The sequence below is a fragment of the Cygnus olor genome, chromosome 1 (assembly GCF_009769625.2).
Source record: "Cygnus olor isolate bCygOlo1 chromosome 1, bCygOlo1.pri.v2, whole genome shotgun sequence".
NCBI lineage: Eukaryota > Metazoa > Chordata > Aves > Anseriformes > Anatidae > Cygnus > Cygnus olor.
Genome location: NC_049169.1, coordinates 196,867,109 through 196,891,317, shown reverse-complemented (window position 1 = coordinate 196,891,317; position 24,209 = coordinate 196,867,109). Strand labels below are relative to the sequence as shown.

The window sequence follows — 24,209 nt, the reverse complement described above, 5'->3', positions numbered from 1 at the left end:
TGTGATAGAGACTAAATGGTCCACAGCTTCACAGTGGTGTAGTTGGATAGCTACACCAGAGACTGACCCTCTGGTAATAACCCCTCATGTTTGCTCTGTAGAGCTGGTGCCCTTCCAAAAACTTTTCGCAGAGACATTTTTGGTGGTTCTGAAGGGGAAAGACTATCGGAAGCTTGTTGGACACTATTGGCTTCACGGCCATGGGGACACTGTGGCAGCAGATAGTTTAGTGTATGAGGGGAAACTTTTATATTAAGCACTAAAAGAAGACCAAAAAAAAAAAAAAGAAAGAAAGAAAAGAAAAAGGCTTGAAAGGGACAAGTCTTTCTTCCTGGGCAAGATATTATCCTTGCAAGCTGTTCACCAGATAGAGTAAGCCAGTCACCTCATATGGTCATTAAGAATATCTAGATGCTTCATGCTCTGCTGGGACACCATAATGAGCTTTGTCTGTCAGGTCTTCTCACCACACCTGCTAGCAAAGGCAGTCTGCTGCATGGGGGCCCCTGTCTATGTGCCGGAGGAAGTGTTCAGTGTGCTGTTGCCAGCTCTGCAGGGTGCACCCTACCCAACGTGCTCTGCCCGCCTGCCAGCCTCCTCCCTGCTTCTCCCCTCTCTCAGCAGAGCTACCTGGCACCCGCCAGAAGTGCTCGCAGCCCTGCATCCCACATGGACTGCTACAAACCCCCACACCAACAGGTTAGTGGCTGCTGATCAAGGTCTCCCCTCTTTCCTCCCTTGTCTAGCAGCCTCATTTCATGTATATTTGATTCTCCTTCTACAGATCTTTTTACAGTTTGTCTTCTTTACAGCCTGTGAGTTGCTAGAGTTGCTTTTTCTTTTTTTTTTTTTTTCCCAACTATTTGAATTTGTTACACTTATAAAAGTGCTGTTGGTGTTTAGTTATGTTTTTTTTTTTTTCTTTTCTTTCACTTTATCTTATCTACTCCCATCTCTCCTAAATGACAGATTTATTCCTTTTTTTTTATCTTTACACTTTTCTTTCAGATTTTACATACCAACACCTCTTTAATTATTGTTTTACCTTTGCCATTCACAGTGCTGTTTTTTGTTTGTTTGTTTGTTTGTTTGTTTTTTCTATTAGTTTCACACTTTCATCTTCTTTGAAATTTTCAGTGAACTGTGGCTTCAAACTGTGTAATAATCACTGAGTTCCTTGGCTGATATTTGAAGAGGTAAAAATAATTTGAAAAATCAGGTTTTCATTTCAAGAGCTCCTGATTTTGCTGGTGAGTGTGGGGGGTGGGGGGTGGGGGGTCAAAGTGATGAAAATCTATAAACAAATGAAAGAAATGTTACTGTGTGGCATTCACAAGTGAGCAAGACTAACATTTCACACTGGGCCTGAGATGTCTGAGCGAAGATTGATCTCCTTTATATGCCAATCAGACTCACTACTGTGCTTGTCTAATAAACCAGCTTTCTTCCCAAGTAATCTCTCTCACACCACCATCTGTCATTTTTTTTTCAGTCTTTCAGGTAGGACATGTGGCAGCTTTTCAGGGTTCTTGGTCTTAAGAAAAAACAATTTTCAAATGTAGATTTTTATGTGAGTAGAAGCCACAGAGGGTTGCACCCTGCACTAATTTCTTGCTCTTTTGCATCACAAGTAAGCAATAACTTAGACCTATGCAAAATAGTTGTCAAAAAAGCCATCTAAAAATGACAGCATTTTACATTTAATTTCCCTGGTTAAAACACTGATCCAAGGTGATAGGAAATGGTATAGTAAATTGGGTTCTAATGTTTCAGGCCCTGTCCTGAGTAACTCTCCAGGGGTGACTTCACAGCTCTGCCTTCTCCACTGAAGTCTCACTTCTCCATCTTTACACACCCGCAAAGTTAAAGAGAGCTCCATCTTCCTTGGTGGGTGGGAGAGAGTGCATTGCAGGTCTCTGATAGTGATCACACCAGGAAATTTATGAACAGAAGCTTACAGCAGTTGCAAAACCTTAATTCACACTGTAGCAAGCCATGGATTTTGGCTCTGGAGAGCTGTAATTCCATCCCCTAGGGATGAGCAAAGTGTCATCCATACAAAATGAGCAAGGAGACAGTTTGATAAACCCACTCATTTTACCGACTACTGGTGCTGCCTAACCATAGGCTGAGCATGTGCCTCTGTTGCGTTAAAAGGTAAGGAAGTTTGTCAGGACCTAAACCCCCTTTTGTTCCAGCTTGTCCTCAGATAGAGGGCCTGCGGGCAGCTGGGCTTACATTCTGAGTGATGTCCAATTTGGCAATATGTCCAAACACATTCAGTATATTAAATTATATTAAATTATCACAATCACAGATGTACAAATAGTGCAATCGGCACTATAAAACTGGTTGCATTAATTACGACCACAGATTCACAAAGAGCACAATACACTTTTCAGTCTAGTAGATTACTGGTATAGTTTATTGAAGCAACAGGAGAAAAAGTTATTTTGGATTGCCAGTGATAAATACACTGTCTGCAGAGCACATACAAATACCAAGAATATGACAAAAACAATGATCTACACATGTGCTAACTTATGAAATAACTCTATAGAGAATGTTAGGTTTCCCGGGGAAGTACTCGGTATAACTGAGAGTTCAAATCTCATCCAAAAGGTGTCCCTAGGTGATGGGGGAAAAGAGATTAAGCCTTTCAACTGATAATAGTTAGTGATGTCCTTTCAACTTGTTTGTGATGGTACCTTCCCCTACATTTCTCCTCTCTTGAGCCATTTTTATACAATTATCTTACTTTTAGGTGGAGCTTGAACAACTCTAGTCATACGTGTCTTCATTGTGATTGGTATAAATTTTTCTCGCTTTTGTTTACAGGTATAGGCTCAGAGAAATTCAGAATGCATGCTCAGTGAAGGGTGGTCGCACCCTGGGAGGCGGGTAGCCTTTGGGATGGAGGTGTGTTTTGGCATTACGATGAGATTATAAGGAGCAAAGTTCACCCAGAGGACAGGATTTGGCAGTTAGACTCAGGGCTGGCCATGCAATCTGTCAGTTCCATAGTACCATCCGGTTCTTCATCCCTGTGGTGATAGCACAGAGCCTGGATGCAGTGTCTTCACTCCGCTCCACCCTCCGTGCTATATCTCTTACAGTCAGCACACCAAGCTCCCGTGGCGTTACCAGTACCTAAGGCTGCAGGCTATGTTGGCAAGGGGACCGTCCTGGAACAGATTCCTTGCATATCCGCCGCATCTCACATTGGAAGTTTCCTCAACGCTGAACCTTCTCTTAAGAAGCGGACAAATGTTTAACCTCCAGCAAGTATTACACAACCTCCTAAAGGATTACCAAGCAGGACAGTACAGCTGGAGAGCGAGAGATGCTCCGGTGCTCCAGTGCTACAAATCTGGAGAGATGAGTCTGCCTCCTATATTTTTATAGCATACTTTTAGACTAGGTCTGGCAAGAAATCTGAAGGGAACCGGCTATAAAGATAGTTTAGAAACTCTTCAGGATTTGAAATTTCTTTTGAGTTTTTTTGATAACCCCCACCAGAAACCTCCCTTTCGCAAACCTGAATTAAATGCAATGTAATGCAGTATCTCTTTTTAGCCGTTACTGGATCAGGCGATGTTAGAGAATATGTCATCAGTGTCAACTGAGGTATTGGTAATTTATGAAGCTCATCTACGTACAAATTATGTGAGAGGAATGCTGCATCTGATAATGCTGAATGTTTGTATACAATGTATTCTATAAAATGGAGAGCTTGGTTATTGGGCAGCTTGTTGCCAAATTGAGTAAGTTGTTATATAACCCCATTTCTCAGATAAATCTTTATGCTAAGTCTGAAGCATAAAGAAAACTGTGGCGCGAAGGTATTGGTCAGCTGAAGGGCTGTCATATTTCAAAATTAAATATGGTTCACCAGACTAAAAGCTTTCTTGTTCAGCCTCAACATAGTATGGAATCTCAATGGTGTAAACAAATGCCCTGGATTTGCTGTTTTTCATTAGTTTAACTGCTTGTTATGTGCCCTGTAAACTCCATTACTCTACCAAAGGTGTACTTAGTCATGCAAAGAAATATTTAAGGCAATTATATCAAATTTCCTCTCTCCAGAAGAGTAGCTATAGAATAATTCATAACACTTCATGAATAGCAGTAAGTGAGAAGTTTGTTTAAGTTGAAGGGAAATAAGAGAGGTTTATGCAAATAATATAAACACTCTGAAGAATGTGACATTTTAATTGAAAGATAATTAGAAGCCTTTCCATTATTGGGAAAGAATGAATTATTAAATATTCTTAAATGTTTTGAGAAAGGTGGGTAATGTGGAAAGTTTTAAACTGTCTGCCCTTCAGCTTAAAGAACACAAATGTGCGCAGAGAGTAAGAAGCTGAAGTACTATGATGGTGGAGTTAGTAAAGTTAGATTTAAAATTGGATTGATTTTTATTTAGTGCTTTCAACAAAGTAGTCTTGCTATTGAGGAAGTGAACTCTCTGTAGAAATATAAGTTCAAATCCCAGATCTGTTCCAGGCCTCCTGTTTGACCTCACTGTATCATCTTTCCTCTATAGAAAGTGGTTAGCAGTTTTTGGTTTGTACTTTTTTTTTTTTTTTTTTTTTGGCTACATTGATTTTCAGTTCCTTGTATATACTGCAACTAGTGAAAGGTAATTCTGATCTTTGTCTAGGTGTCTAGATGTTAAGGGAATACAAATCATGATAAACAATTGCAAGTAAAACTTGCAATTTTTGGCTTTGAGGATTTTTTAGTGCTTGTTTCAAAAGCCAAATATTTTATTTTGTCACCTCCATTTTTTTATGGATATGAAAGTCATTTTTTTTTCTGGAAGGAAAATTATTTTTTTGCAAACATCTGGTTTCTCTATGAAAATGAACAAATGAGAGCCTGGAGCAAATCCAGAAATATACTTTTTTTTTTTTTTTTTTTTTTAAGGTAGAATGTAGGTGGGGATACAAAGTATTGGGTCATTTAGTTCAGCTTCTACAGGCTGGTTCTTAGCACTTCAGTACTGAAACATCTTCAGATGGGCTGCTTATGAAAGGAGTGCTCCTTCCACATTGCTTTCTCTTCAATCTTCCCACAATGTTTGACCAAGATAAAGGCATAGCATATGTTGAGGATACATGCCAGTAAGTTAAGAAACTGCAAGGAGAAGGAAGGGTTATGTAGACAGCAGGGAGGCTATAATCAGAAGGGCACATTTATAGGAAGGCTGTATATTCAGGAACAAAGTTTAGAATTAAAGGAGATTTTTCTCTGATACTAAGAGACAAAATATTACCATGCTTAGGAACTTTTCTTATTCTTTTGGAGAAATAGGATTTAATCATGAACAGTGGATTTTGAAAGGAAGTGTAAGAGACTTAGTAACAAGAAAACCAAGATGCCTTCTTTCTTATGTCCTTGGAATTAAATCTATGGAGAGAATTCAGTCTATTTGGCAAACACCATTGATTATGCTTTTGTTTATTTGCTTAACTTTCTCCTAATGCATCAGAAGTGATCCATTTCACAGGGCTGTCTGAACATTTACCTTGCCACATGTCATGATGCTCCTGAGACCTGGGGTTTGCTGATGTCCTTGATCTCTTTTAATGAGATTTTTAAAATACATTTTGGATGACATATTTTTAAAGTGTTGGTTATATTTTCATGTACTGGAAGCAGTTTGGGGTAGGTGTTCCCAGGACTACTATCTGCTATAGGGACTATAATACCTCTTTGCAGAACTAATACTTGAAAAAGGTGATGTCCACTCTAAGCTACACAGAACTTGTGTGTGCTTCCCCTGGGCACACAGCTTCCCCATTGACTCTCATCCGTGCTTTCCTCAGTGGGCTTCCCCACTTCTGTAAAAGGGGAAAAAAACCACCTTTCTGCAGCCTGTCCTGTCACTCTCACAAGAACAGACAGATTTAAACGGGTCACGACAAGATGCTTCACAAATACCGTACCTACTCATAGTCTCCAGCGGAAAGAAACAACTTTTGGCTGACAATTCATTTAATTATAAACACAAGACAATAAATTTGTAGCAAGGATGTCCTGAACTACAGTAAAATGTTTCAGGTAACAGGCAGACAAACTTGCCCCTGCTTCCAGTTTTATTAACAGTGTGGGTGTTATTTCCCATCCTTTTCTTTCCAGGTCAGTAAATTCTGATAGAGGACCATTTACACTTTCTACAATCTGTGCTATCCAGTGCTATAAACTTTACAAATGAATGGGGCAAACCTTGGCTGCCTAGTTTTTCTGGGTCTTGCTGTTGCAGTACATCCATCTTATTTACTTGCTACCTCTCAAGAAGGCAATGAAGCATTGTGACTTCATGAGTGATATTAAAATATTCAGATAATCCTTGTGACTGAGACTGATACCACCACGGATGCTGAGATCTATCTTTCTGATATCTGCTGCAGCTCTGGTTTCTCTGTTACTCTGCATCTGATAGAGTTATTTACAGCATGAAGAAATCAGTGGAAGACATTCTTAGATCAGAACATTTGCTTTTGCACCATTCTGAAAAGTTTTAAGTGATTCAGTGAGATACAAGTGCGGTGGAGAGTTGGTGCCCCATTTCTTTACCTTTCCCACTGGCAAAATGCATTTGGGAAATTGTGTAGGTCTTAAGAAGAGATTCTTACCTACCATCACAAACCATAAATGTGAATTGAACTAAATATATCCCTGCCCATGTCAGGGGGATTGGAATTAGATTATCTTTAAGGTCTCTTCCAGCCCAAATGATTCTATGGTTCTATTTCATGATATGTATTGCCACTTTGGTTTGTAAATTTGCTACAAAAAATCATCAGTGCTTTCAAGTACTCCATCAAACTGGATAAATACGAAATCTCTGCTTCAGTCAGCAGTACCACGTCTGAGAGTTCTACAGAGTTGTATAATCCTGAGAGAAAGAAAGGATTTAGCCTTTCTGAAACCTACCCCTGACCACCTTTTTCCTGCACAGTTCAGCTCTTCAGTTGCACCAGTCTATAAGAATGCACTATGCACTTCAGGTTCAAATAAATAACTTTTTTTTTTTTTTTTTTTTTTTTGTGGATAACCAATTACATACAATTGTGCTGGCACAAGTGAAGGGAAAACAAATTGTAAAAATTAGTTGGAAATGAGCATAACCAGCTTTGGTAAAGAAAATGTTTCATGTAATCAGACCATGTAGTCAGAAGTCTCTTATTCAGCCTGGTGCTTAAGACTAGGCCTCACCCCAAAGCAAGTTTTTCAATTGCAGCCAGTGAGTACAGGCTGTGGAAATCCTGTTTATTCCATGCAACACCTGAATTCCTTTTTGTGGTCAGTGTGCTGAGAGCACTCATCTTTCTCTAGCTGGGTGATGGCAAATAGTAACACACATGCTGAAGCTGGCACTGACTGAAGCTGGTACTGACAGTCATCAGGTTGCATGCTCCTGCCATGAAGTGGTGCTGGATTTCCTCATGCTTCTACCTCATCTAAATTTTATAACCAGTTCTTCAGCTCGACAGGCCAGATTTTAGAAATAAATTGTTGTGATCTAGTGTAGTGGGTTTATGTGGCAAGGTTTTGGTAGTGAGGGGCCACAGCGGTGGCTTCTGCAAGAAGAATCCAGAAGCTGCCCCATGTTAGGTAAGGGCCCTGCTGCTGGCCAGAGCCGAGCCAATAAGCAATGTTGTTTGTGCCTCTGTGAGAGCATATTTAAGAAAGGGAAAAAAAAACTGCTGCTATGCAACATCTGGGAGAGAGAGAGAAGTGAGAAACAGCCCTACAGCCCCAAAGGTGAGTGCAATAGGAGGGCAGGAGGTGCTCCAGGCACGCAGCACAAGTTCCCCCACAGCCCGTGGAGAGGCCCCTGGTGGAGCAGGCTGTCCCCTGCAGCCCATGGGTCCCACATGGAGCAGATCTCCACGCTGCAGCCCGTGGAGGAGCCCCCGGTGGAGCAGGTGGATGTGGCCTGGAGGAGGCTGCGGCCCATGGAGAGCCCCCGCAGGAGCAGGCCCCGGGCCGGAGCTGCAGCCTGTGGAGAGGAGCCCAAGCAGGAGCAGGAGGTCTGGGGGGAGCTGCTGGCCGGGGGTTATAATGTTGGAGCAGTTTGCTCCTGATGGATGGACCCTGTGGTATGGAGCCATGTGGGAGCAGTTCTTGAAGAGCTGCAGCCTGTGGGCAGCCTCTGCAGAATCAGTTCAGGAAGGTCGGCAACTCGTAGGAGGGACCCCACGTGGAGCAGGGGTAGAGAGTGACCGTGAAGGAGCAGGGGAGACAAAGTGTTATAGACTGACCCAGCCCCCACTCCCTGTCCCCTGCGCTGCTCAGGGGAGGAAGTGGAAAAGGGTGGATGGGGGAAAGTGGTTTTGGTTTCTTTCCTTTGTTTTTCACTTCTCTAGCTTGTTAGTAATAGGCAATAAATTTTACTGTCTCCCTACTCTGAGTCTGTTTTGCCCATCATGATAATTGTTAAGTGACATCCCCGTCCTCATCTCAACCCTTGAGCCCTTTTCATTGTATTTTCTCCCCCTTTCCCTTTGAGGAGGGGGAATGAGAGAACAGCTGTGGTTGAGCTTGGCTGCCCACCCATGTAAAACCACCATATCTTCTGAGGAAGAGGTTAATGTAGAAACTGCAAGCTTTCTTTGAATGATGGTTCTCACCCTGGTCTTTACATATGATCTGGTCCCACTTATGTGCTTTTCTCATGCACTGTGAAAATAACCTTCCCAACAACTGTCAGGGGGAACTCATACAAGGAATGCCCTTATACAAAACATATAGCAAAATAACACATGAATAAGCAACAAATAAACATTACAAGTAAAGGTCCAGTTCTCAAACTTCAAGAGTTTGCTGTAGTAAGGTACAAAAATCTGGCTTAAGAATCTATGCAAACACATGTAAAGTAGACATGGAGATCTAATTCAGCACTTAGTGAATGATGATATTACTCTCCTGCAGTTTTGAACATGACATGGATTTCCTTCAAAATGATGAGTATCTGCTAGGGTCTTAACGCTGGATGTGGATCTCACAGCTTGCCTTTTTCTTGCTGTGATTTCAGGTTTGCTGTCTCTACTTCTGCTCTCAAGTCACAGGGAAGGATTTTCAAGAAGGCACTTGAATGTACTTGAAGGTAAGCTTAAATTTAAAGTTTAAGCCTTCTTTCTATAATTGCAGTCTTAGACTGGCTTTCCTGAGTCTGTGAAGTAAGCACGGGATTTATGTTCTATAATTTTAGCCTCTTAACCACTTTCAAGGCTCTCTTTTTAATTCATCAAGGCATTTCCAGGGAGCTTCCTTCTTGTCCAAGAATACATGACTGTGATAGATGCATTACTCTCCAGATATGTTGTTCTCTCCATTTACAATTTAAAGCATGGTGATAACTATCCTACACTACATGAGTCAAGTTTTTGATGGATAAAGTTAGGTGAGATCAAACCAACCACAAACATCTGATCTAAACCACTTTAAAGTCAGTAGGGAGTTTTCTATGGATTGCACAAGGCTTTGGCTCATCCCCTTGGAAACGCTCAGAAACCTGCGTTTGAACTCTACGTGATCTTGGATTAAAAATTGCCAGAGTGATTCAAAAGGTTCCAAAAGGAAAATACTATTTTGTGGAGCACTTAGAATAAGGTTTGTCCTTGTATCTAACCTTCCCAGCTTCATTTACCTGTCCTATTATAGGTTGTTTGACTTACTTTTATCAGGTATTGCATTTTGTGTGCATATTGTTCCTGGTGTTTGTTTGTCTGCTTAGTGTCCCCTAAAACCTTTATAAAATCAGGTTGTTGCATCTCACGAGGCTGAGAAAATATGTGACTAGTGAAGAGACATCAATGTAATACAGAGGGTGGCATTTTATTTATTGGTTTGCTTTTAAAACATCTATGTGTTTTGTTGAGGGTCAGGGGCATATCTGGATATTAGACGATGTGCCATTAGATGATGGCAACATGCCTTGCCCTTTGGTTTGCTGAGCTGGGACTTATTATTGCTCTGCTTTGTTACTTACTATCATCAGGCTGTAAACTCTTCAAGAAGAATAGGTTTTATATATATATATATATATTTGACAGTAAAACATTTGCAGTGCAGTATCTTTGTACAGGCTGAGGGCACATTATGTTATTATCTATAAATAAAAATAATAAATCTAAGGCAATAGTATGTTATTACAGGGTAATTTATCTACAAATAGGATAATACTTTTTTCCTAGTATCTAACTTTAATCCTGCAAACATTTTAACACATTTATCATTACAACACTCTTTTGACATCCATGTAGTGTGGTTATTCTCATTTTACAGATAAGAAACAGAGAGCATAGAGAATAGTAAGAATAGCAGCAGTGTCAACGTTCAGATACCTAATTTAGCTATCTAGTATTCCTAAGTTTTGCCTTTATTCAGAGAAAGGAAATGAAATTCCTCAAAGGTGATTCAGAGGAACCTTTTTAGATTGTTGTTCTGAGCTGTACTTTTGGAAGGCCTACCTTTATGTAGGTTTCCAAAGGGCTGAAACTGACTAAGGGCAAGAAAGAAAAGGCTGTTGAATCTCAGAGGATGCTCATACAGTCCGTTTCTTCCATATCCGCTGGTTCAATAGGTTTTGCTCTGCTCTGGTGGTTTGCATCAGTAACCCCATATAGAATAGAGTCAACTTCATGGAGCTTCTGAGTTTCTGTTTTTGCTTCATCTCCACCAATAGTGTTTTGAACCCTCATATTTGAAGGCCCAGTTTAAACTGTGTAATGCAGAAAGCTCTGTGTGTGTGCTGTAGAACAACACAGATGTTGCCTCTTTTGAAATTGTCTGTCACTCAATTTGTAACCAGACCTGAAGACAATACTGTATGTAATGTTGATAAGCTGTTTTTTATACTACATTTCCTCCCTTTACATGTATTTGAAATCAGGAACACCTATGTGTGAGAGTCAATTAAGAAGCTTCTTCTACTTAAAAAAAAAACAAAAAAAAAAAACATTAGATCAAATATTTGAGAGAGAATCTACCTCATCATGCAAAATCTTCCTTATGGTGTAAACAGCATGAAGAATCTACCGCACTTAGACCTTTTGTCCTACTGACAAATTTGCATTTCAGCTTTCCATCACTGAGATAAATAAGAATGCCTCCCCCAAAAAACAGTGTATGTTGAAGGAGGTATTTACATGCCATCAGTTTTTAAAAGTAATAGCTGTAGTGTTTTAAGACAGACAAATAAAACAAAAGGGAAATGGAGAGATTATAAAAATGTGATATTAAGGAGAGAAATAAGAAGCAGAAAGTCAGGTGAATAATTTTGGGGGTGAAACTCAGTGAAACAAAGTCTGCATGAGATTTTCTTTCCACTAAGAAAGATGAGTACTCATCTACCTGAATGTGCAAGAGCCAAAGAAATATAAGGAGGCATGCCAGGTATAGATCATGCTAGCAAGATGTAGATAAGATTGGGAAGGAGTACAAATTCCACTTTTGCAAAGAGGAATATGGTGTGATGCAACAGAACAGATACTCCTCAGAAAAGTAAGAAGCATTATATCCATATGAATCTTAGTCTATTGAGGTGACAGCATGGATTCAAGGAAAAAATCAAATCCTCTCCTTTGTATGATTACTCTACCTAGCTTTCCCTAATTCAGTTTAAGATGAAATGCAGGAGGTGAATGAACTGAGACACCTGAACAACTACATGAAAAAAATAAGGTTGGTTTTGTTGTGAAATCTTGGAAATCCATCAAACTGGATACCTGGTCAGATATAACCAAAGCTGGACTCAGGAAGGGCTACAAAATTCTCTAAGAGATGATGGATTTGTTAAAGAAGAAGATGTAACTAGATTAATAGCATTGTAACTTCTCAAATTTGAGAAGATTCTTATAATTAGGTGCAACTATGTTAAAATTCCTCTGCCATTCCTCAAGAAATTATTGCTTCTTTCTCAGCTAAGATACCACAGCTCTAATAGGCTGGAGTCAGAGTAGCAGCAGATGGAAATATAGTGCTGTGATCAAATGACTTCATGCTTTCTTTTTAGCGGTGAACGCAAGGGAAGTATTGAGATAAATATTTTCTTTCTTCTTTATAGGCTCATTTAGGACCAAGTTGTTCAGTATAACTGTGAAAAATTCATTGGTTTGATCAGTGGCAAATCAACTTGCAGATGTATCCTGATACTTCTATAAGAAGATGCTATAAGCACACCCTCAGGTTGGCTCAAGCTTTATGGCTTTTTATGATTGATGTAAACTTACATGACAGGTGTAACGTGCTGTACATAATGGGACTCAGTGATCTTTTGGGTATTTTGTGACTTGGTAACTTTCTGCTCATAGAAATTTGTTTCATGTGTGGATTTCAGTCTCTGTGAAGCTAACATCAACAGAAGTAGAACAGGGACTCCAAAAGTCTCTGAATTCACCATTTCCCTGAATGCAAATCATATGAGTACTTAATTTATCTTCATTCATATGGCAAAAGTGGAAGAGAAGGGTTATGTTTTTAAATAAAGAGCTGAAGTTTAGCAGATACCAGCAGGTGCACCACAAAACCAATGTAAAATGAAATGAAATACAAGCCAATGACAGAATGTTGTAATTGTCACGGTTCCTAAAACCTCCTGTTTTTGTCTCCTCATATTTCTTCTTGTTCTTTTTTTTTTTTTTCTTTTTTGTCTGCCTTCAGCAGATAACAAAATTGCAAATTAAACCCCTTAGCAGCTGATGTTTACAGACTTTATTATCAAGCTCATAGTAAGGGTCCCATACAAACACTTTGCTGCAATACCAATTTAGAATTGGAATTCCTCTTTTAGAATACATTCAGGCAATTAACAGACCAAAGATCATATGAGAAGCCTGCAATCTTAATGGAAGAATTTTCTGGGTTTTATTACAGGACTGCAATGTATTGTTTTTAATTATTTGCTAAAAATAAATTACTTTTGTTCCATTTTTTCTGCAACTGTAGTTTATTCAGCAACACTACCACCATGTTTTTCATGACCTTAAAGTTACAGTTCTGTTTCCCTACTTGTAAGGGATTGTAGCCCACTCTTTGTGTCACCAAATAAATTTCAGGACATTAGCAAAGGCTTAGTGTCAACAGAAGTGTCCCAATTTATCGCATATCATTTGAGTGGATATATGAATGATTTGCTCCAACAGCTTGAGAAGCTAACAGGAATATGCAAGCAGGCCTTGGATCAAGGCTGCCACAGGTGAGGAAGTGTTGGGTTGAGAAGTGTTCCTACAATAACAGTGCTTCTCTGTTTTGGCATAAATGATGTGCTTGTACTCCCCTAACATTTTACTGTCATTGGAATTGGGCTTTGAGCTTATCTTGATATTTATCTTGACAGACAAATGAGGATGTAGGTCAGTGTTAGGCATTGCTACCTCTTTTTGACTTGAGCCATGAGTCAGAGTGAGGTATAGAGCAAGTACTTTGAGACTGGAAGCGTTTGTGCAGCATGTGACTGGGAGACTCCCCTGAAAGCCCAAGCAAAAATGTGTTGTGAGTGCTGACAGGTTGGCAGCTTACTGGTAGAGACTGAGGAATAGAGAATCCTGGAGAAATGAAATAACAGCTAAGCAGAAAGCAAGAAATACCCACTTCAGAAGGGCCATTCGTGAAATTCAGCTCTGGATATTCAGCTCCCTTGTATTTTGGGTTTAATATGAAAGTGTCAAAGCTTCTCATAGAGTCGCTGCCGGATCATTTGCTCCATACTCAGTAGATCCCATGGGGCTGTCAGGCTGATACTAAAGTAGACAGCAGGAGGCTGACATGCAAATCATTATCTTGGCTCCATTAACTGGACTGATGAGAGGATAGAATCAGGAAGGTAAATGTGCGAGAACTCATGGGTTGAGATAAAGACAGTTTAGTATGAAAAACAAAAGCCATGCACTCAGGCAAAGCAAACCAAGGAATTCATTCACTGCTTCCCATTGGCAGGGAGGTGTTTAGCCACCTCCAGGAAAGCAGGGCTCATCACTTGTAATGGTTCCTTCGGAAGACGTGTCATCACTCCAAATGTCCCCACCTTCCTCCTTCTTTACCCCAGCTTTATTGCTGAGCATGACACCACACGGTGTGGGACATCCTTTTGGCCAGTCTGGGTCAGTTCCTGGCTGTGTCCCCTCCCAGCTCCCTGTGCACCCCCAGGTACCTCGCTGGCAGGGCAGCACCAGGAGCTGAGCAGTCCTTGGCTCTGTGTGAGCCCTGCACTGTGACTGCTAAACATTGGTGTGTTATCACTGCTATTGTTATAAAAAAATCCAAAACACAGCATGTGTGAGCCTTTATGTGAGCCTCTACAAAGAAAATTAACTCTGTCCCAGCCAAGAACATGACACAGAGCCAGTTAGGATGCCCAGTGGTATCTAAGGCCTTCCCTTGAGGCTGGCAGGTATGAATCAGTACCAATGGAAAGTCCAGAGGTTTTCTCTAGTGCTATCTGGGGCCAGGTATGATGCTCTCATGTTTCTGAAGTGACTTTGAGTACCTAAGTATGGGCAACTAAATTGTTCTGTGTTTTTTTATTATATCAGTAACTCAGAGAAGTAGTGCACACGCATATACCCATGTATTCAGCCTGAACTTCTTGAACTTCTTACCCAATACCTCTGTGTCTAGATCTTTCAAGTAAGAGGAGGATTTGGTTCAATCCCCTTGAGACCCAGTTCGGGCTGTAGGTTTGAGTGTCAGATTCTGAGAGAAAGCCTGGGAGCTACACTGGTTTATACAAATTATTACATATTTCTTGAACCAGTGAGAAAGATGAGAAGTGATGGATTCTGCAGTCCCCCAGATGTGACATGCCCCTCTAGGATGTTGGAAACTGTAGTTCAGTCCTCTGCTCCAATTAATTTATTAGAAGTGACCCAAGTTGGCACAGTTTGTTTTAAAAACAGCAGAAACAGTGTAGTGGGAATGCAGAAGTGAACTGGTGTTTCTGATGAGCTGAAGGCAGATCAAAATACAGTCTGACTGATTAATACGTTGGTTCTGTCAGTAAAATAGTGATTGATAGGTGTTACAAGCACAACTATTGATGCAAGTTCTCTTTTGGAACTAATTTTTTTTTTCTTTTTGCCAACAAACTGTCTCATCTAATTATATCTAGAGCAGAGGTGCTGTATGAAATTTATCTGCTTTAATGCTCTATGTTTTTGTTTTGTATATTTATTTCTAGATAGTTTATGGCATACTACATCTGAATTGGGGCACTTGAAAATCCAGATTCTGTTCACAGTACTTGACGGGTAAATTTAAAGCAACTTCATTTATATTCCTGTAGTTATTGTGGATTTGCTTTGGTGAAACCAGAAATTTGCACGTTTTAATTTTAATTAAAGGAAAGAAAGTCTATGCCATTTTTCTTTAATACATGTTAAATGGGAGTTGATTTTTGTCATAAATGAAAAAAAAAGCACAAATTGATGTCTTGTTGCCTACAGGGCTCCTCCAGTGCCATGAAGTGCTACTGTGTAATTATTTTTCAGCAAGTAGTTTGGAATTTTTGTGGCTTGTATTATGCATTGTTTCTATGGAGGCACTGCACTGTTGCAGCATCTTGTCTAAAAAGGAAAGAGAATATATTGATACATAAGTCAGACTGCATTGGCTTGTATAAAAAATCTACACAATGAGGTTGACCTGCTTTTGTATCCCTTTTATTTAGCAGTACCATGGCACCACTTCACTGCAAGATAATAAAACTCACAGTGTGATCCAGATTGTTCTTTAATGAAAGGATTCTCCCCACGCTTGGTTATAAGATTTGGCTAATGCAGGAGGAGGCTACAGCCAGCAAGGTCTTTCACATATAATGTATAATTGATGCAGGATTTGACTGGCAGCAAAGACTCATCTTCTAAAGTTATTTTTATCAGCCCTTTCCTGAATGTGGTCTCTCTCATCTGGCTTACAGTTTAATGATGAAGAGTCTTTTGAGCAAAATCCTTATTTTATTAATGAGATCTTGCTTGATTTGACAAAATAATAATTTCTTCAGAAAAAGCTGGTTGCTGCTTTTCGTTTGTGGCTGATCTGCCAATGTGAATATTTTCACTTATTAACACTGCAAATCTGGAATTATTATTTGCTACTGTGTACAATGTCAAAGCAGTAGAAGAAGATTTTAACTTCCTTGAACTCACTTGTTCTCTTGTCTGTGTACTATTGGAATTTTACTCATCAAATTTACATTGGTGTAATTTAGAGTGAAAGGTATTCAGGAACTTGCAAGATTAGTTACCTACTCAGTGGTAAGCCCCAAATGAGGAAACAATCATCATCAATCCACATTAATGATCTGAATACATATGTCAAATAGCTTTTGATAAAGTATTGATAAAGAAATGTTCTCTACTATTTAGAAGTATTGCCTCTAATGATATTGTTACATTGAATACATGCTAAAATTTCTCTGTAGCTAGTAAATTTACAGGAGGACTTGAAAAAAAGGAAAGCAAAGATCAGGAATCAGTTATAGTCCCCCATTTGGACTAGGAAATACAACATATTGGGGCGACAACTGAAAACAGACTGTGTGCTAGTTCAGCCAAATAGCAACTGTTTGGGGAGATTTGGGAAGTTTGGTTTCACTTGTTTACTGATGTTCATTTACTACACAATACAATCTGTGTTCCAGAATAATCTTAAGCTGAATTTACTGTTTCTTCTGAATTACATATTTTACTGTTCTTCTATATTGTAAATAATTCCACTCCAGTTACATCTGACGGGAAAAGATCTATAACTCAAAGGATTAGAAATTGCAGTTTTTTAAAGTGAGTACTAGTAAGAAAAATGAAAGTAACCTATCAACAGAGAAATAGTCCTCTGCTCTGGGAACATTGAAAAGACAAACTGAGCTTAGCAGTCTATTATAACCTGCAAGGAAGACAGATTTCCACTATGGCACAAAAACCTATGTATGGACTTCTTAGAAATCCTCTAATCAGGTTGGATGTGAGATGTTTTGGAGCAGCATTGCGAAAGACAGCATTTGAACTTTTGGGAAAGTAAGTATCACTTTTGGTGATAAGGTGTGTAGAACAAAAATTGTATGGGACAAGTGGTTAGACAAAGGTAACTGAGTGGGAGAAACAGTTTAAGATAAGCAGGGCAAAGTTTCCGTTACTGCTTGATTTCACAGGAAGTAGAAGACTTGCTCACCACTGAGTTTTTAGCTTTCAGAGGAATGCTCTATTACTGTTGGCTTAGTGATGCTAACATCAAAAATGTGATGCAAGGAGGTGTCTGGGAGGTCATTACCAACCAGGGAACACACTTCTCCTTGTGCAGCCTGGGACAGCTTCTTACTTGCCCCAGGAAGTCCTGCAGTAGAGGAGAAAAGGTTGTTGAGTTGAGTGAGCCTAGCACATGAGAGAATTGTGTCCTGGGCAGGAATTTGAAGGACACAGTGCATAAGGGGAGATAGATACATTTTCCTATTTCAGGGCCTGGACGTTCTTTCCTTAACAATGATGAGCAAAGGAAATCCTTGTGAAGAGACATAATCTTTTTTTTTTATTTTCTTATCTTCCCTTTTTCATCCACAGATGTCTGATAGGAAGCACAAATATAGGTAAAACAACATGTTCAGGGAGCACTTACACACTCTCACTTTGTTACCAATTTGTTGCATCCAAGTTACAGAACAGACTGTCTGAATTCCCACCAATTTATGACACACAAAATCTTGTTGTTATAGTCAAAAGGAATACAATTTTATGCACAGACAAAGATTTATTCTCGGTTTAATTCAAGTCCTAACAGCCAAATCAAAGAACTATTGTTAGTCCAGTTACTGTGATATTAACAATCATAATTCAAATTATACACAGCTAAAGTGATCTGTACAGTTTCTGGTATTTACCCCATTCTCTGATGTTATCCATGTTATCCTCATCCCTTCCAGTGTCCCTCTAGGGCCTTCGTACTGAGGTGGAGGGTATGGGGAGTCATCAACATCATTAATAGTTCTCTGGGAAGAGCACAAAGCTGATGGTGATGGTTTCTTTCTTGTTTTTTCGGGTCATTTAAATATACTTGCCAGTGTGCTGTACACTCTATTCTTCTGTTGTCTGCAAGCCCACATTGCATCTGAATTTGCTGTATATGATTCATGTGTTTACATGTGAATGGTCATTCTCTGTTTGATTTTGTTTGTTATTTGTTTGTTTTTTAAACTGTTTTTTCTCAGATCTCAGGGTGCACGATTTATAGTCCTGGCCCTGTGCTATCATATGCCTGCTTTCATGCATTCTACTATCACGCCATACATACCCTCCACTGTGTTTTATTTTACTGTCATGGATAGCCCATTCTGCACAGAATATTCACTTGTTTTTTCTTTCTATTAGTTACACATACACGTATAACAATAAGCATTGCATTGCACTGTAGTGGAAAGCTAAAAGAGAAGGTAAAATGGAAGTAACCATCATGTGATGTAGGACCATTGCCTTTACAGGTAAAAAAGCAACCATAAAGCTCCACACAGGCCAAGGCAAGGTCCAAGTCCTGAGGCTTGTGTTGTTAATGTAATACAAAGTCTACCACTTCTTAGAAGCAGAGGCAGCACTACACTCACCTTGCTGTGTCTGCACCCTTGCACAAGGCTTGTGTCCTCAGGGGCACTAGAGACCCTTCAGCATCTTGTCGTTTCTGCCCATGCTTGGAAGCACAAGGAGTGTAGCTCCTCAGCTGGCGATGCCTCCTGCTTCCAGGGCTGCCTGCAGTGCACGCAGCTCCTGCCTGAGCACTGCAGGCACAGCCTCTCCTCTGTCTCTCCATATGCTCAGGAGAACCAAATTTAATTGCCAGTTACAAGAAGCTTAAGTTAAGCCAAGCAAAATAAATGAAGAAAGCAGGTACAAGCTATTATTTCCTTCATTCCTCTTGTCACTTGCACTGAGGGGGGTGAACCCAAGCTGGTCTGGTTTAATGTTCCTTCTTTTTATATAACTGAGCTCTGATTGCCTGATGCCTGATTAGCACTGAACAGGAGCAAATAACTGGTGAGAAAGGATGGTTGCTACAGTGCTGACTGCTAAAGCTGGTCCTGATTAAAAATATGTATATATATTTTTTCTTTAAATTACTGACTAGTGCACTGACAAAACCACCTCCCACTTCTGTTGTCTCCAATCTGCTTTTTCTTTTGTTCCTTTTTTCTTTCCTTCTGTGAAGGGTCCCTCCCCTCCTCCCCCCCCCCCCCCCCCCCCCCCCACCCCCCCCCCCCCCCCCCCCCCCCCCCCCCCCCCCCCCCCACCCCCCCCCCCCCCCCCCCCCCCACCCCCCCCCCCCCCCCCCCCCCCCCCCCCCCCCCCGTTCTCCCTGAACACCTGTTTGGTTAAGTATCCATTTCCCTGAAGTTTTGAGACACAAATAGGAACTGACACTGTTAGTCCCTTGACAAAGGCATTACTAATGCCTGAAGAACTCATGGCTCTAGAGCTAAAATGAAAACAACAACAAATAAGTGTTTTTCCCTTTCTGTTGGGGATTTCAGTCCAAAGCCAGAGAGAGGTTACATCAAAATAATTGTTCTGATGATTTAACAAATCAATAATAAGCTGATAAATGGTATTATTTCATTCAACTTGCAGTAGCTTTATTTGCAATGACAGTTTTGCTAGAGTTGTTCTAAGATAGTAGCTCCTGATCCTGGTGTGGTATTGTCCAAAAGACTGTCATAATAGCTGGGATTCTCACTTCTTCTCTTTCTCATTACACTAAACCTTGTTATGTTTGTTCAGAGAGGGGATGCATTCTGCCTGTTAATGCAGAGCTATCTGGGGTGATCAAAATGTGGATATGACCCGATAATGAAGTTTGTTACTTGAGATCACAAGCAGTAGGACCTTATCCTCTGGTAGCTATTTAAATAGGAACACAACCTATAAATAAGCATTGCTCAACTGATGTGAGATGGCCTGCACCAGCTAGTGTCAGGTAAGGAGAAGGAAAAATGAAGCCAGAATTACTTCCCATCTGATATGACCAACAATGATGAAAGATATTGAGCCCCAAACTTTTTTGATCCTTGTCATTTTGGCTAAAAGTAGGAGAATGCACAAGGCACTGGGCACCCATCTTTGTATCCCAGTTTTAATATATGAAAAAGTGAGAGAGTGAGTAAGTACCGGTTACTCCAGAGATGAGTATGTGCCAGCTAAAAGTCTGTGGTCTGAATTTTCTTTCTGTTTTTATCTGAATTAGAACATTTTCACAGCACAGTGAAAATAACCTTGATTTCCTGCAGGCCTTAACTTCCAAAGTTGCCAGCCAATGTGACCTCTCTTCAAAGAGACCTCTCTCTCTCAAAGAGACCAATGTGACCTCTCTTCAAAGCAACCTCAGTTTGGAAGAGTGGGCAGCAAAGATGTGTGAGTGCTTTTGAAAACATGGAGCAACTGAATGTCTATCCCTGCTTGCTCTTGCAGGGACAATTCCATGTGTTCCTTGTTCACAAGTGTCACCAAACAGCTAGGTCTCTGGTTGCAGCAGTTATGAAGCAGTACCTTGGGTGCACATTCAGAAAGAAGCTGGCTTTCACATTAGGCAGTTGCTCAGCACTTCTGCAGATGAGGTTGATCAGTGGTGTAGCAGGCTGGCCATCCAAAATTTCTCTTTTGGGAAAGCTAGTCTATTGCTTAATATCTGGTACTTTAAGTGACTAAAATTTTTGTTTTCAAAGACAGCTTGGCTATACTGTTCTTTCTTAAGAAAATACATAATAATAATAATAATAAAGGCGTAAGTGGTTGTTCTTTGGTGCTTCCATATGTGTCAGCTTTCCAATTGAGTGTGTCATTGTGGTCATATATTGTGTGTATTGTTCTCTCTTTCTCTGAGAGGAAGAAAGATGAACATGTCTGAAATGGTTTTGTGCATTTTTTAAAAATTATTTAGTGGTTTATTTTATTGCTGCTGCACTTAGAAGCTCCTACAAAGTCAGGGTTTTGGTGGTCTAAATGCAGCTTCAGTGAGTAAGTAAATACCTTCCTGATCCCAGAGAAACCACAGCCTGAACATTAAATGCAGGTAACAGAAAACAGGAAAAGGCAAAACACTAAATAACACTGGTATTTTCTGCTTCTCAGCTACATCTGTGTTGCTGAACTCACTCTCAACAATCTGATATTTCATACAGTTTTTTCTTGATTCCACTTGTAGTGGTTTATATCAGGCTTTTCTTTTACTACTGTAATCTGTATTGTTTATGCTATCTTCATTTTCTGTCAGCATGGCTTCGTGTTCCTGCTTTGCTGTATTGTATTGCCATATAAATAACTAAGGAGGCGGCAGCTGTAGCAAAAACTGAGCTGTGCTGGGTTTTATAAATTTCTCCTGTGAAAATTAAAAATCATTTGACTTATATAAATTACTTTGCTGGAAGAAAATCCTGAAATGAAAGTGAGTCTTGCTGGTGCCTGGAAGGCAACAGAAATGCACAGAATTTGGTGCTATTGTGCTAGGAATGTATCTTCCGTTCATTTCTGGAAGTATAAAGCACATAGTCAAACATCTCTTCACAGTTGCAGATTTCTTTATCTTTAGCAATAAAAGGACAAAAAAATGTAACACAAAACAAATTCAGGCACCAAGTGAAACAAAACAAGCCAAAAAATCAACATGAAGCCAAGCTTTTATCACACCATCGTGAAAGATATACTCAAATAACTCATTGTAAATTACTGTGAATTAATCACTACGTTAGGAAGTTATATCACAAAATAAGTCTCCAGGGCCTGTTTCTGTAACATGCTTTTATAGGAAAGCTTGGTGTTTCTGGGAGATGAGTGCTCTGTGTTTCTCATGACAAACTGGGGTAGATATCAGCAACTGGCTGAGCTGCTTTTGTTTAGTGTTTTCAGTACTCGGGCATTATGATTATAGCATAGAAGTGCAGTGCTTCAGAAAGCAAAGGGGATATTAAATTGTGGAGAAAGTAGAAGAAAGGATGGGCCATCTGCTCTGTACACTTGACAGTACGTTGTGAAACCTGGTCAACTGTTATGAAAGGCAGAGGAGCAAATTTAAAGGAAATGGGTGACTGGGTCTGAGATACATACTTGTAATGTATGGAATGGGTCAAGGACCATAACCCCTGTGATGGTGAGCTGTACCTGGGTCTCTCAGAGCTCATACCACCAGGCAGGACCACTCACATTCCTCAGCAGACACAAATGAGATATCCTATATTATTGTCACTTTTGGTTATTATGGTTCATCCTGATTCAGGCATCATTCACAGCCTTAAGCTGGACCTCTTTAATTAAACAGCATAGCCTCCATAACAGAGTAGTTAGGACACTCACCTAGATCTCCCTGGGTCTGACACAATTTATAATTCTGTCTGTTGTTCTCCATTTCTTGTGGAAATATTACAGTATTACTTTAAACTGAGCGAGTTGGCAATATCACCAGGTGGACATAAAATGGGCAGTGGTGATGCAAACAAAAGCATTAACAGGCCACGAGGTGCTCAGTGGCAAAGAGGGATAATTGCACAGCTCCCTGGAAGTCCTGCCTTGATTTAACAGGGGTGGTTGCAAAGAATTATTGTTCAGGATGTGCCTTGTGTTATTTCCTCATTAATGCTCTCCAGTTACTGGTTTCATTTTTATCATTCTATGCTTGCCTTTAGAAAATAAGCAAGTTGGAGCATAAAGTGGGAAGTGCTGCACAAAACTCCCCAAATGCTTACAGCCTAAAAAAAGATGAAGAACCACAGTTCCTGTAGTAGTCCTGCATGCCATGCCAGCTTGTGCATTTGAAACACACAGATGGAAGTCTGGCCCATTTAAAACCACTGAGATTTTTTGTTGTGGAGCTCAGGGGCCAAAATATTACTCCAGATGTTTGAAATAGAGGTTGTAGAGTTCATACTAATTGAGCCAGGAATGCCATTCTTTAAAAACTGATTGCAAAATATCTTGAAGCTTAGACTGTGTACTTATTGTCAAATTTTGTGAGAAAAATGCAAGATAAATGAGGAAAAAATTACAATAACAGTGAGTTTTGAGTGAATAAATAATCAGCCTTTTTCACCTAATCAATATCTCACCATCAAAAAAGCATGTCTTTTGCTAAATCAGAAATTAGAAAAAAATACATTTTAAAAAACTTTTTTTCCTGTCCTTTTTTTTTTTTTCCCCTAGGAAATGAATGAAGAGGTGTGATATATCTTCTTTTAGCAAAACATAAGTGAGAGGATTTGACTGGGTCCACAGAGAGATCAAATACTAAAAAGGCAATAAAGGGAGAACAATTGGAAGAAGCTGAATGAGTCACAGAGCAGTGCAGAATGATTTCTTTAATCTCCACCATGCGTTTCTGTTAAATAACTCCTTATTTTGCTTTTTATGATACCGTGACAGGTCTTAAATTGTTAGTCTCTTTTTTTCAGATTGTATGATAATTATAAGAAATGTGGCAGGATACACAAGTACTGCAAATGCAGATGCTACAAATTTAACGTCTGTTACTAGCTCCAATCACACCTACATATGCTTTAGACATGAAACTAATCTTAAGAATTTAAATGGTACTTGCATATATTAAGCTAAGCAAATTTATTCATACTTTGTGGGGTGGGTCATTTTTACCAAACACCTAAAACCGAAATGGGAATATTAATATTTCCAAGATATTTCACTGACAGTTTTAACTCCATTTTTCCATGTCTTTAAAATATGAATTTTAATATTATGGTGACATAAGAAAAATCAGATCTTCATATTTTTGGACTAACCCATTTAGTAACAATTTCTGTATTGCAACTGTATGTATTGAGCTATCACTCTTGCAATAATAAAAATATGCCATCTTCTGTAGTATATGTTAGGTAAAGACATATGAAGAGTTTCAGCTGCTTGCTGCTTAAATTTCAGTGCACACTGGCCAGAAGGTGGTGCTTTCAACCATAGATGTGCAAATTGGGAAAGAAAATATGAATATGAGCTGTGTGAACAGTTTTCTGCAGTAAACAATAGAGGAAAGCAGAGATATCTGTGAATTTCACTAAGAAAAACACAGCCTAAAAATGAGCCACCACAATAATTAAAAAAAAAAAGAAAAAGAAAAAAAGGAATAAATGTAAAAAGGAATCTTCTCTCCTTTTTGACATTTAGGTTCACTTTACTGTCTAAATAAGATTTTCTTCTGATTACAAGATAGTGGTAATAAAGCTTGAA

General features: G+C 39.6%; 1 long non-coding RNA gene across 3 annotated transcripts; it reads left to right on the top strand.

Moving 5' to 3' along the window:
• Nucleotides 1-394: 394 nt before the first annotated feature.
• On the top strand, nucleotides 395-23,831 carry LOC121063606. 3 transcript variants are annotated; one of them, XR_005816087.1, is made up of 5 exons: nucleotides 395-699; nucleotides 1,138-1,250; nucleotides 9,047-9,118; nucleotides 15,191-15,260; nucleotides 15,680-15,932. It is a non-coding gene; the product is annotated as an uncharacterized LOC121063606 (long non-coding RNA). The 3 variants fall into 3 exon arrangements; XR_005816088.1 differs by lacking the exons at nucleotides 395-699; nucleotides 1,138-1,250; nucleotides 9,047-9,118 and adding exons at nucleotides 11,996-12,201; nucleotides 13,071-13,210; nucleotides 23,175-23,831 and having other exon boundaries at nucleotides 15,680-15,812; XR_005816086.1 differs by lacking the exons at nucleotides 395-699; nucleotides 1,138-1,250; nucleotides 9,047-9,118 and adding exons at nucleotides 11,996-12,201; nucleotides 13,071-13,210.
• The last annotated feature ends 378 nt before the right edge of the window (nucleotides 23,832-24,209 follow it).